Here is a 13,274-nt window from a genome sequence, read left to right as displayed (position 1 = left end):
AATCGAAAGGTGGGTGGGGGGGGGGAGAAGAAGCAGGAGCCAGGCATCCCCGATCAAGGAATGCTGCTGCAGAGAGCCCCCCACCTCGTCCGTATGCCTGTCACTCTAACAGCGGGGCCAGGGATCAGACTTAGAAAGGCCACCAGCAAGAGGACACTGTCCGGCAGGGAAGTGAGGGGGAGGGACCGATGAGCGGACCTCACGCCCCACCCCACCCCGGCACAAGCACGGTCAAGTATGTCCTGCGGAGGACAGCGGCAGGCAGGGAGGAGCAGAGCTCTGAATTTCACAGAGATTGAAGTTTTAACATGAATCACAGTAAGTGCTGGGATGAGACAGTTGTAATAACTGGGCAAGGGCTGAAATGTATATAATTTGGCCAAATGTCTTTAAGGGAGTAGGCAAGGGGGGTTCGACAGACGGTAGTTAGGGGGAGTTGTAGGGATGCATAAAGCCATTTCACGTGTGCCTCTAACAAGTGAAGACTCCTCAGGAAGTGGATTGAGCGTATTTGTTTGATATTTATCTTCTAGGGGCGCCTGGATGGCTCAGTAGGTTGAGCGTCTGACTTCGGCTCGGGTCACAATCTCGCGGTTCGTGAGTTCGAGCCCCGCGTCCGGCTCTGTGCTGACAGCTCGGGGCCTGGAGCCTGTTTCAGATTCTGTGTCTCCCTCTCTCTCTCTGCCCCTCCCCTGTTCATGCTCTGTCTCTCTCTGTCTCTCAAAAATGAGTAAATGTTAAAAAGAATTTTTTTTTTAAATAAAAAGATATTTCTCTTCTATGCAAATGAGCCACTCGAGTGCTTTCCTCGTGGGCGGGGACATTACTTGTCGGAGCATCGCGGGCCTTTAATAAAGCCTGGTTTCGTGTATTGGTGACTGGGCCTCAGTTCTCTGGCCTTGGAGCCCAGGGCAGAGGGATTCAGAGGAAGGATGTCTGTGTCTGCCTCCTCGTGCTGTGGCTACACTCGCCCTGTCTCTCTCTCTCTCTCTCTCTCTGTCTCTCTCTCGGCCAGGGCCGGATTGAGGGGTGCAGAAAGTAGGGAGGTGTCTTGCAATGTGTCTCTTAAGCTCAAAGCATCTGTTAATGGCGTTCTTAAAATGGCAGAAACACACATGTCACTGACAAAGGCTGGAGGGGACAGAAAGGAAGCATCTTTCAGCAGCGGGGTGGGGGCTGCCCTGGGGGCGTGGGCAGGGGAGGGGAGGGCTGGCTGCACCACTGAGGAAGGGGGCCACCCACCCCCAAGGCCCAGGCCCTCTGGGGAGCCTGCTGTGGGCAGAACGTGCACGTCCTGGCAGTTGGGGAGCAGAACACAGGCCCCTTCCTCCCCCTCCGCCTTTCCTTCCCTTTTCCATCTCTTCGTTTTCCTGGAAAGCCTGGGCTGCAGAGAAAAGGGCACGGCAGCATCTCAGGAGCACTGAGGCCTGCTCCGAGGCCCACAGAGAGTCTGGATCCCCGGGTCTGCGGCCGTAGGGTGGGAACCTCTAGTTCTGCCAGCTTTAAACCCACATCCGTGTGCCTGGGCTCATAGCACGCGGAAAGGCTGGAAGAGAGCGCCTGGTGGCTTCCTTGCTGGACCCCAGATCCTGTTCTCAGATGCACAGGACCTCCCTTTCCTCTCGTGAACAGCTTCCACGGCTGCTAGCGCATGTGTGGACTCGCATGCGCACACACACACACACACACACTCAGAGTCCAAGAGACTGAACTGGGCGTCCTCTCATTTGCTCCAAGCCACACCTTTCTTGCTTTTCTGGCTTCAGTCACTTGGTGAACTGCTGTGACCACCTCCAACGGCTACTGTCCAGGTCCTCCAGCTGGGGGACTGCCCTGGCCTGCCCAACCGGGGGCCCACCTTGGCGGAGGACAGGGCGGGCCTGGGCTGGTGAATCCATACCCACACCCCCCTCCAGAAACCCCCCGGGGAGCCGTGAGGCATCATCATGGCACGTGCTGAGCGTGACTGTCTCTTCTTCCCCCGCCGGCTCCCTCCCCTGCGCCAACCTGGCAGCCTCGGCCCAGGCCCGCCCTGCCCCGTCCGGGGACGCAGGTGCGGGGCGGGCGCCGGTCCTCCGTGCGCCCGACTGCCGCTCTGCCCTCCCGAAGTCGGCTTCGCGCTCCAGAGCGGCTGGAGCTGCCGAGGCCAGGACAGAGGCATGTGATCCTACAAGAGGTATTTTTAGCTTTCTCATTAACCGAGTGCTTTCAAATTAGCCTTCTATTAACCTCAAAGGAAAATGAAAGTGTGTTTTTTTTTTCCCCTTCCCAGAGAAAGTCTCCTGCAGAAGAGAAAGCTTTCCATGATTCACGTTTCCTGCGCCTCGAAGCCCTAATGAAGTTGGAGTCTCTAATATCTAACTTGATGGAATAATTGGTCCATGGGCTTTCCTGTAATGGAGAGGCAGAGGCTGGCAAGCAGGGAAGCGGTCTTTCCGTTCTCCTCAAACAGCCTTTTTTTCCGTCTCCCCTTTCCTCCACCAGGGATCCTCCCCACCACTGCCCCCCCCCCCCCCGCCCCCGCCCCTGTTACTCAGGAAAAATCCACGCGATCTGCTTTCCCTTCCGGTCTCGTCCGGGGTGTCCTTGCCTGCGTTGCCCTGCTGATCCCAGACTCACACTTAGCCGTGGCTTCTCTCTGAAGCACAGTCTGGTCCTCGAGCCTTGTGACCAGGGTCACAGAGGAGGCCCCTTGACTTTGGCGGTGTCCCTCAAAGTGTACTTATCGCTCTGCACCCAGAGTTCGAGGAGAGGGGAATAGATAGCCTTGCAATTTCCCAGCACGGTCAGGGAGCAAGGCCAATGAGGCTAATCCAATTTCCACTCTCTGCCCCAAAGGCAGGAGGAATCTGCCCAGGCCAGGGTTCCCCGCCAGCAGGTCGATGTCTCAGGACTGCGAAGGTGGCCCTGCTGAGGGTGGGGAGGGGACGTGGGGCCCAGCCACTTGGGGGATCCGAAGAGCCTGCTGCTGGGAGTGGGTATCAGCCAACAGACACGAGGAAGCTGCCCAACCGTGCATGCTCCCAGGTAACCAGAAGAAATGGCAGGGCTGCTTCCAAAGGGCTCAGGCCAGAGTCTGGATCATTCGTCCATCAGTCCAGCCTGTTGGTGACCCTAGGACTTGACACCTGACTGCCCCCTTCCTTTCCTGGCCCCTTTACCCGTCCCCGTAGGTCCTCACCTCTGACTGCCTCTCCACATCCCATCTCTGTCTCCTCCGTCTCTCCCTTCGTTCATGGGTCTGTGCCTTCTAGAACTATCCTGCTGGAGAAGGGCTCTGGGCTTCTCAACTGGAGGCGCCTCGGGGAGACGATCTGCTTCTCAGTGGCGTTTTGCTCCATATGTGAGCAGCCGCCAGCCAACGGGACCAGAGTGGCCGACCAAGAACTTTCTGTGTTGAGTGTGGGGCGCTGCTTGGTGCTGCAGAAGCCCACGTCACAAGGAGAGACTCCTCCCTGGGGACATCTGCTCAGCCTCCCTTGCAAAGAGTCCGCCCTCCCCCCAAGTGGCTCACCTACGCTGTTCTAGATGCGGCCGGGTGACTGGACGCCTGAGAAAAGACAGTAGACCCTGGTTTAAGTGACCGGAAAGAAGATCACAGAGACGCATCCTCACCGAGGACCACCATATCTGCAGCTCCCGCCTGGCACATCCCACGGCCTCCTAGCTGTCCCCATCTGCAGGGCCCTGGCCCTTCAAAATTGAAATGTCAGAAAGCAAACTCACTGCTCCGCTGTCAGACTGCTTCCTTCTTATTTCCTACCGGGTTAATGGGATCACCATCGGCCCCGTCACCCAAGCCAGAAACGTACGAGTCATTGTCAACTCCTCTACACCTGCCAGTCACCGAGTCCCATCAGCTCCCCTCTGCTGGGCCCTTCTGCCCTACACCCCAGCAGAGTGCAGCCACTCGGGGCTCAGGGCATCGCCGTGGTCCCTCGGCTGGTCCTCCTGACACGAACCTCATCTCTGAGTCTGTTTCCCTCTCTGCAGCCAGAGGGCTTGCTTGAAAATGTGCTGCCTTAAATACAAATCAAAGCCACACTGAGATACCACCTCACACCGGTCAGAGCGGCTAAAATGAACGAATCAGGAGACTATAGATGCTGGCGAGGATGTGGAGAAACGGGAACCCTCTTGCGCTGTTGGTGGGAATGCAAAGTGGTGCAGCCGCTCCGGAAAACAGTGTGGAGGCTCCTCAGAAAATGAAAAATAGACCTACCCTATGACCCAGCAATAGCACTGCTAGGAATTTACCCAAGGGATACAGGAGTGCTGATGCATAGGGGCACTTGTACCCCAATGTTTATAGCAGCGCTTTCAACCATAGCCACATTATGGAAAGAGCCTAAATGTCCATCAACTGATGAATGGATAAAGAAATTGTGGTTTATATACACAATGGAGTACTACGTGGCAATGAGAAAGAATGCAATCTTGCCATTTGCAGCAACGTGGATGGAGCTGGAAGGTATTATGATGAGTGAAATAAATCAGTCAGAGAAAGACAGATATCATATGTTCTCACTCATATGTGGAACTTGAGAAACTTAACAGAAAACCATGGGGGAGGGGGAGGGAGAAAATAGTTACACACAGAGAAGGAGGGAGGCACAGCATAAGAGACTCTTAAATACAGAGAACAAACTGAGGGTTGATGGGGAGCAGGGGAGAGGGGAAAATGGGTGATGGGCATTGAGGAGGGCACCTGTCGGGATGAGCGCCGGGTGTCGTATGGAAACCAATTTGACGATAAATTATCTTAAAAAATAAAAATAAATAAATAAAATGTGCCCCCTTGCTAACCCCTGTCAGTAGTGGCTCCTGGTGACCTTCCACTAAAGCCCATGTTCCCTGGACGACTCGCCACATTCCCGGGAGTGGAACCTGCCCGTTGATTCAGCACCATCCCGAGCCACCCTCCCCCTGCAAACCCACCCCCGGCCAGGCCCAACCAGCTGCATTTCCCTGAACGTTCCTAGGCCACTTGTCACCTTTGGGCTGTCCACACAGTGTTGCCTCTGACTGGAACGCCCTTTCCTCCTTGGCTAGCCAGCGAACTCCTATTCACTCCACAAACCCCCTTCAAACACACCCTCTTCTGGGAAGCTCTGACAGCTGGGCATTTCTTCACAAGGTCTGACTGCCACCGGATCTGCCCCCGATTTCGCTGTTGGCTACACTAAGGCTCTGCGGATACGTAGGCTAGGGAACAGCGCTGCCTGGGGCTTTTCCACCCGGAGGGCCAGTGATGACAGTCGTTAGTTTCAGTCAAGGTTCTGTCATCCTCCCCAGCTTTGCAGACACAGCCAGACAGGCTCGTGTCTTCCTTGGCCCGCGTTATTCTCACCCTCCTTTTACCCTCCTGCCTTCTTTCTCCTCGTGGCATCTTCTTAGGGGGATGAAGCCCTGTGTATGACGCTGCTCTCGGAGTCTGAGTTTGCCTTTCTAAACTCCAGCCTCCCGTGGTCCCTTCCCCCACTGCTGTTTCCTATTCCTCCTCCTCCTCCTCTCCCTCCTCCACTCCCTCCTCTCCCTCCTCCTCTCCCTCCTCTCCCTCCTCCCCTTCCTCCTACCTCTTTCTCCTCCCCTCCTTCCCTTCTTCCTCCCCATCCTTCTCCTGCCCTTCCTCCCTTTCCTCCACCTTCCTCCCTCTCTCTCCTCCTCCCCTTCCTCCTCCCCTTCCTTCCCCTCTTCTCCTCCCATCCTCTTCCCCTCCATCCTCTCCCTCCTCCCCTCTCTCCTCCCCTTCCTCCTTCCTCTTTCTCCTCCCCTCCTCCCCTTCTTCCTCCCCATCCTTCCCCTGCCCATCCTCCCTTTTCTCTGCCTTCCTCCCTCTCTCTCCTCCTCCCCTCTCTCCTCCCATCCTCCTCCCCCCTCCTCCCCCCTCTTCCCCTCCATCCTCTCCCTCCTCCCCCCTCCTCTCCCTCCTTCCCTCCATCCCCTCCCTCCTCCCCTTCCTTCCCATCTTCCTTCTCCTCCCATCTTCCTCCCCCCTTCCCTCCATCGTCTCCCTCCTCCCCTTTCTCCTCCTCTTCTTCCTCTCCCTCCTCCCCTTCTTCCTCCCCATCCTCCCTTTCCTCCACCTTCCTCCCTCTCTCCTCCTCCCCACCCTCCCCCCCTTCCTTCCCATCTTCCTCCTCCTCCCATCCTCCTTCCTTTCCTCCTCTCCATCCTTCTCCTCCCCATCCTCTCCTCCTTCCTCCCTTTCTCTCCCCTTCCTCTCCTTCACTTTGGTGACAGTGACATTTCCCTTGCGTCCTCCTGGCCTGCAGACCCCTGTGCCCCCAGCCGCAGCCCTCCAGCCCTCATTAACACTTCCACCAGAGCTGGGGGAGGGAAGGAAGAGAGTGGAAACCCTGTTATACTCTTTAGCAATTCAGGCCAGAGGTTTGGAGGGGAGGCTAGGCCCACTGGGTATCAGAGCTGCGTGGATTTTCCATTTCCCGTCTGCCTGTTGGACCCCTGCCCTTGCCTCACTCCTTCACCAGCTATCTGTGTTAGTCCGCTGGGGCAGGCCGCAGCACGGGTGAGGCTCATTTGGAAAAAGCTTCAGACGTAAAAATCTAGTCTTAAAGTCAGGTAGGGGGTAATTAGTCACATCTCAAAAGAAGTCTTATGTTTCAAAAGGCTCTGCAGCAGGGAGCCTGTAATTAGCTGGCTTCCCTGGAGTATTGACATCAGAGAGGGACAGTTCGGCCAAGTTGCACTCCTGTGTGTGCCTGGCCCCCAACCAGCCTATTTTCCTTCCTTTGAGTTAAAGACTTTTCCTCCCTCCCTGTCTTCCTTCTTTCCTTCCTTCCTTCCTTCCTAATTAATTTATTATCATGCTTCTTTACTGAGGTAGGCAAGGAGCATGGGTTGATGGTCCTTTCACAGATGTAGAAAACCCAGGTCACAACTGCACAGCCTGAGCACAGAGAAGACAGGACCTAAGGAGAAGCCAAACTGGTCGTTCTGTCCAACAGGTGCAAACCCTTTCTTCCTTAGTAAGAGAGTCCCTGTTATATCGAGGGAGGTCATGAAACCAGCTAAAAACCCTGTAGAGAGAGGGAGACACAGAATCTGAAACAGGCTCCAGGCTCTGAGCGGTCAGCACAGAGCCCAACGCGGGGCTCGAACTCATGAACTGCGAGATTATGACCTGGGCCGAAGTTGGACGCTCAACCGACTGAGCCATCCAGTCGCCCTGTGAGCGATTATGTTTAGTGGGACTTGTAGGCAGATGGCTCAAGGGAACCTGGCTTAGCTGGAGGACCTTCCTCCTGCCTAGAAGCTCCAGCAGCCATGTGGGGCTAAAAGGGAGCCTTTAAATGGAAGCTCTGCAAGGGGCTGGCGAAAACAGAGGGCATCTGAGTTCCAGTCACCGTGGAGTTGCCTTACCAGCCCCAGATCACTTACCTCTGCCTTGCTTTTAGGTAAGGGAAGAAAGAAACTGCCATCTTGGTTAAGCCACCGTTAGCTTGGATTTTGTGTTACGTGCGGTTGAGCCTAATCCTGGCTAATATATTAATTTTCATGACTCAGCTTCAGGACTACATCACCCCCACAGCCCGGAGGTAGATGAGAGAGCATTGGTTTGCCCACTGTCTGTGTTTACACCCAAATTATAACTTTCCCTAAATCTCTTGTCTTTCACCCACTGCCCCACATTTTCCTTGTGGACTCATGGGTGTGGGTAATCTGCATAACATCAAGGGAGGACTCTTTGAAAAGGGGGACCCAAGTCTTTTCTGGGACAATCAGCTGTAAGCATCTTGCTGGGAAGTGCCTTGAGGAGGGAAGGACCTCTACCCTTTTGAGGTCGACTCTCCCCCTGTGGCCACGCCCACTCCACCAGGTTCCACCCCCTTCCCCCTCTTTACTCCCTGACTTTTCCAGGTACTGCTCTTTGCTTAGCAGACGAATACCCAGACTGGACCGAGCCACCTGGCTCTCTCACTGGGTGTGCAGGACTGGGCTCAGGCTCTGTGCCTTTTAGCCTGTGCAGATCCCATTTCCTGCTCCCTCCCTTCCCCGCAACATGGTTTCAGTATACCCCTTAGCATTTCTGAACATCTTTGCCCACCATGAAAGAAATGAGTTGGATTGATCTCTGAGACTCCTCCTAGTTATCAATTGCCAAGATGGAATGAGGTCGGACCCAGAACGCCTACGTGCTACCTGGTAGCTTTTAGCTGGGACTTTGACCTGCCTGCTACCCGACCCCCCACCCCCAGGGACCCCCCATCGGTTCAGCAGCTGCGGGGAGGCAGGTAGGTCAGTGGTCTCTCCCTAACCTGAAAAGTGTCTCGTTGACTGACGGCCAGGTGACCCCTTTCTTGGGAGCCTGAAAGGAAGAGGCAGAAGGTGCTTAGCCAGCTGGCCACATTTCTGAAGCTATCAAGGCAGGAAGACCATGGAAGAGTGGGTTTTTACACTTAAGACATCTTCCAGAGCCCTTTTGCTGGCAAATGGTGTTAACAGGCCTCTGAGGGGCCCTGGAAAGGAGGGCTTAAATGCCAAACTTGTTAGAAAGAGCCACATTAGCAGAGATGGTGGTGACGTTGTGGCTTTGAGCACAGGGTTGGGCTGTGCACTTCCTGATTTCCTGGCCTTCCTGGATGGATTTCTCAGCATGTTCCAGCATCGATGTTTGTGGGCTTGTCTTGCCGTCTGGGCCCCGATGATGTAGCTTGTGGTTTTTAATCTACTGGTCCTTCTCAAACGATCCGGGAGCTCCCTCTCTTGTTCTGCCACCGGTTCCCTTCAGCACGTGATAATTTTTGCCGCTCACAGGTGGGTGGGTTATAGCCCTTCCGCTCCTGGGGCAGCGAAACACTGGCTGGGAAATTGTCCTTGTGTTCCCATCATGGGGCATTAACATAACATAAGCAGTGACCAAGTCCCGGGCCCCGGATGTCACTCAGTGGCCTGATTGGTAGGAAATGTCTGATCTTAGTTCAAAGTTGCAGGGGAGCATGTCGGGCCCGAGCCCAGGTTCTACCCTGACCCTCAGATCATGTCCTCGCCCATCTCCTTAGGATGCCACCTGCTATTTCTTTCCTATGATTGATACTTTCCCTAGTCCCCAAAAATTCCTACTGTCTCCCTTGGAATTTGACTGTCTCTCTTGGAAATGCCTTTTTGTTGTGTCTCAGAGCTCTTCAGAGTAAAGGATTTTATTTTTTTCCTTTATGAAATCGCACAGCTGGAAGGGACCCTGAAGGTAATCTGCTGCAACCACCCTCCTTTCGCAAGGGGGAAAGCTGAGGCTCAGAGAAGGATGAGCTGGCCCAAATTTGCACAGCTTGTTCATAGAAGAGCTGGAGCTGGATGCTTAGGTCTCAACCCCCAGGGCTCCGGCTCCAGGCCTGCCTGGAGGGACCAGGAGGGGTGGGGGGGGGGGACTACCTTCTTCACCAATACTTCTGGGGCTCTAATCAGATCATATTGTTTCAAATCACTAGCACTGTCCGGCTCTACATTCTCTGCCCTTCCATCTAAGAACTTTCTTTTCCATGCCTGACCTTTAAGGTTTCATCCTGTTGAGACGTTTTTCCATGGGGTCTTGGGCTAGGATTGGGTACTTGCCAGCTGCGGGCCCCGGGCACTTGTGATTATGTCATGTGATGGGCAGACCAGCTGGAGAGGCTCTGAGTGAACCCACCACTTAGCTGGATGGCTCTTGGGAAGGACAGGGACAGAGGAGAGACTGGTCTGGGAACTGGGTTGGGTCAGGACCATCTGCATGCAGAAGCTGTTTTCCCAGGCTGCTCCCTATGGTTCCTGACACCTCTGGGCTGGGGCAGAGGGACTCCAGCAGAAACAAAATGAGTGGTTCATATAGGACTCCGAGTGGCATTGGGAATGTAGTGTGCTAGTCCTGTGCTCATAGGAATAATGTGTGGACCCAAGGGATGTCGTGGTGGGGGGTGGGTGGGGATGGCAAAAAGATGTCTGTTTCTAAGCACAGGGCGCAAGGCAGGACCCCAGCACCACTGTGACATTCCTTGGCAACACCATCGTCTGGATGGGCATCTAATGCTATTAATTAGGGTCTTGGTTGCCACCGTGGGCATGAATGCTGGGGGTGATGCTCACAACTTTCCAAAGTCAAATGCAAGGACCCAGAAGATGACGCAATCACCTCCAAGCTGAGAGACAAAAAACCACCACCCCGAAGCGGATAGCCCAGGCTCACCCTCAAATCCAGCTCTCTCTCTCTCTTTTTTTTTTTTAAAGAGAAAGGAGAGTAATTAGTCTTTCTTGAGTTCTTTCAACACAATGACAAAAAAAAAAAAAAAAAAAAGAAATTCTAGAAAAGAAATCTCCGGTTGTAGAGTGGCAAAGAACAGCCGCATTGTTTGTCCCTTTCAATACACTACAACTAATAATAACAACAAAGAATACGACTGACTTAGAAATTCTTTGTGGTCCTTTAATATCACGGCAAAATGAGCCTGGGAAAACTGACGGGGAGGTTGCAGGCACCCGTGTGTGGGGAAGCACGCCTGCACACCTATTGTATACGCCCAAGAGCCCCGTGGTGTCTTGGCAATAGCAAAGACAAAACGCACACGCACTTGAAACCAGCTTGATGGAAATTGCCAGAGGCATGGAGAACAATGGCTCGCTACCTGGGCGCCCAGACCGTGCCTTGTCGCTGCTTCTGAAGTGGAAATACCATACTAATGAAGCCACGACTCGAAATGTCTTCTCCGTCTGCGAGGTCGGAGCAGATACTCGTCAGTGGCATACCTGTGAACCTGGGGTTCAGAGGCCACCTGTCTGGGAGCCCGGGCCTGCCGCGGATGGAGACTTGGAGTTGGGATATGGAGATACTTGTTCCGTAGACTGACGGATGGGCTGTGGCCGGAGGGCCGCAAGGTGTACGCACAGATGGAGGGTGAGGGGAGGTGAGGGCTCAGGAAAGAAGAAAGCTCTCAGGGATACAGGAAAATCAGACAAGTGGGGATGGGGACAGCAATACAGAATGGTCGCAAACCTGAAGGAGATGATAAGGCAGGACACTGGGACACTGGGAGGGTGAGGACAAAGAAGCTGAATGGAGGCCAGCTAACGGAGGCCTGGGATGGGGTGGGTGGGTGGGGGTGGGGGGAGCTCTCTCTTAGGGGTGTCTCCAGGCTGGGAAGAGTCTGCCGCAGAGGCCACTGGGGCCAGATTAGGAAGGAACAATCCCTCTCTTCTGGAACTATGGGGCCGCTTGTGTCCAAGGAGGATAATGAGGTGTGTTTGCGGCGATGGTGGCAGAGACAGGAAGTTCGGTTGGTAGGCATCCGTGTGACACACGCAGTAGGCGCTCAATAAAGGCCCGTAGAAATTTATGAATACATTGCGGTCTACGCAAAAGTACCAGTTTTGTGCTAGTAGCTGTCACGTAACAGCAGCTATTCCAGAGAGTTACGACGGTGATAAAATCAACCGGGGCTGCCGGGGCTCTGAGGTTTGGGGTGTACGTGGCGAGGAGGAAATGCACCCGACCAGAGAGAACCTCAGTGGCGAAGGAGCCGAACGTCAAGATGAACAGCAGGAAAGGAAATAGGTGAGGAAGAAGCAGTTCCTTAAAAGAAGCATCCTTTAGGGCTGGAAAACATGGCAGGCTGGCTTCCTGGAAAATAGCTCTCCAGGCAAACGCAAAACAGAGGCGTTCTGGCACGCAGGTCACTTCTTGCCCTGCCGTGTTGTGGCCTTGGACCAGCAAGGTGGACCGGAGGGAGGCTTTTGTGCCACCTTGATGCCTTGCAAGTGTGGCTAACATTCATTGAGCTCTTAATATGCACCAGCTGAGGGCCAAATGTGTGTATCCCTCCAGAAGGCATACGCTGAAACTCTCACCCCCAGTGTGATGGTACTTGGAGGTGGGGCCTTTGAGAGGCAATTAAGTTTAGATGAGGTCATGAGGGTGGCGTGTCATAACGGGATTAGTGTTCTGACAACCAAGGGAAGAGACCAGAACCTCCTCTTTCTGCCAGGGAAGGAGAGAGCGAGAAGGAGGCCATCTACAAGCTGGGAAGACAGCTCTCGCCGGAACTTGACTTTGCTAGCACCCTGACCTTGGACTCCCAGACTCCAGAACTGTGAGAAGTACACGTCTGACATTTGAGCCCCAGGTCTGTGAGTGACCTGAGCTGACATGCGCTAAGTGCTTTATACGAAGTAGTTCTAATCCTTATGTGTGTAGGATATAGGTACCATTAATAATAGCCATTTTACAGATGAGACAACAGAGGCACAGAGAGTCCATGAGCTAAGCTGTGTGGAGCCAAGAACTGAACACAGGGAGACTGGGCCCTTCCCCAGAGCTGCCTCTTCAAGTGGGTGCATGGGTGCTGTGGCTCCATTCCGTAGATACAAAGGCCATTGGAACTTAGCCCATGATGCTGCGGTCACCTCCATGTCTGATGCTGGAAGGCGTGATGCAAGAGTGTGTGAGCTGTGGGGACATAATCACGGGGGTTCAGACTCCAGGTCTGCGTCTTATGACCTGTGCCACCTCAATGTCCTCACCTGTGTAATTCCTGTGATGCAGGTTAGAGAAAATGTATACACGGAGCGTTTTGTGTGCTGTGTGATGCATGGTGAGTTTTCTATGAAAAGCCTCGGCTCAGTCAATACTGGTTCAAGTTCTAAGCAATGCCACCTGATAGAATCAACCCGTTCCTGTAGCCTGAGCACCTGCTTTTACTTGCCTTGGTTTCAGATGCTTGGAATACCCTTGGAGCTAATACTTGGTATGCCTCTTAACAACCCCTGTGGTAGATTTCTCCCTGCTCGCCTGACACAACCCCGTGATTAACCTCAAATGGACATTAAGCTTTTGATTCTTAAGTCACTGGCTGAACCAACTGGGTGTCTGCCTTCCAGGTGGAGGAAGACCCACCAGCGGTGGCTGGGAGGAAGAGAAGCGTCATGTAGGCAGGGCATGTCCAAGCAGCTTGGTTTCTGGGGTGTAAATGGCAAAGTGGGATCTGGAGAGGGAAACAGGGCCCTTGCAACCCACCTTAAGGAGCTTGAATGTGATCCTGCAGGTGATGGAGACTGTTGAGGGTGTTGTATAGGAAGGCAACCAGGTCACATTATGGAGGTCATTTTAGTAACGATGGAGCATGGAATGGGGGACAGCAAGACTGGAGGCCACAGGTTGTTCGGAAGCTATAGTCAGGGCCCTATGATGTCTGGCCCTTTTCTACGTCCAGGGCTCATCTTCTGCCTCTCTGCCTCCAGCTCCCTCTGGTCCTGTCTCACTTTCCCCTTGCCATTCATCAAACTCT

Source organism: Prionailurus viverrinus, chromosome E1, assembly GCF_022837055.1.
Source record: "Prionailurus viverrinus isolate Anna chromosome E1, UM_Priviv_1.0, whole genome shotgun sequence".
NCBI lineage: Eukaryota > Metazoa > Chordata > Mammalia > Carnivora > Felidae > Prionailurus > Prionailurus viverrinus.
Note: the sequence above shows the minus strand (reverse complement) of the source record.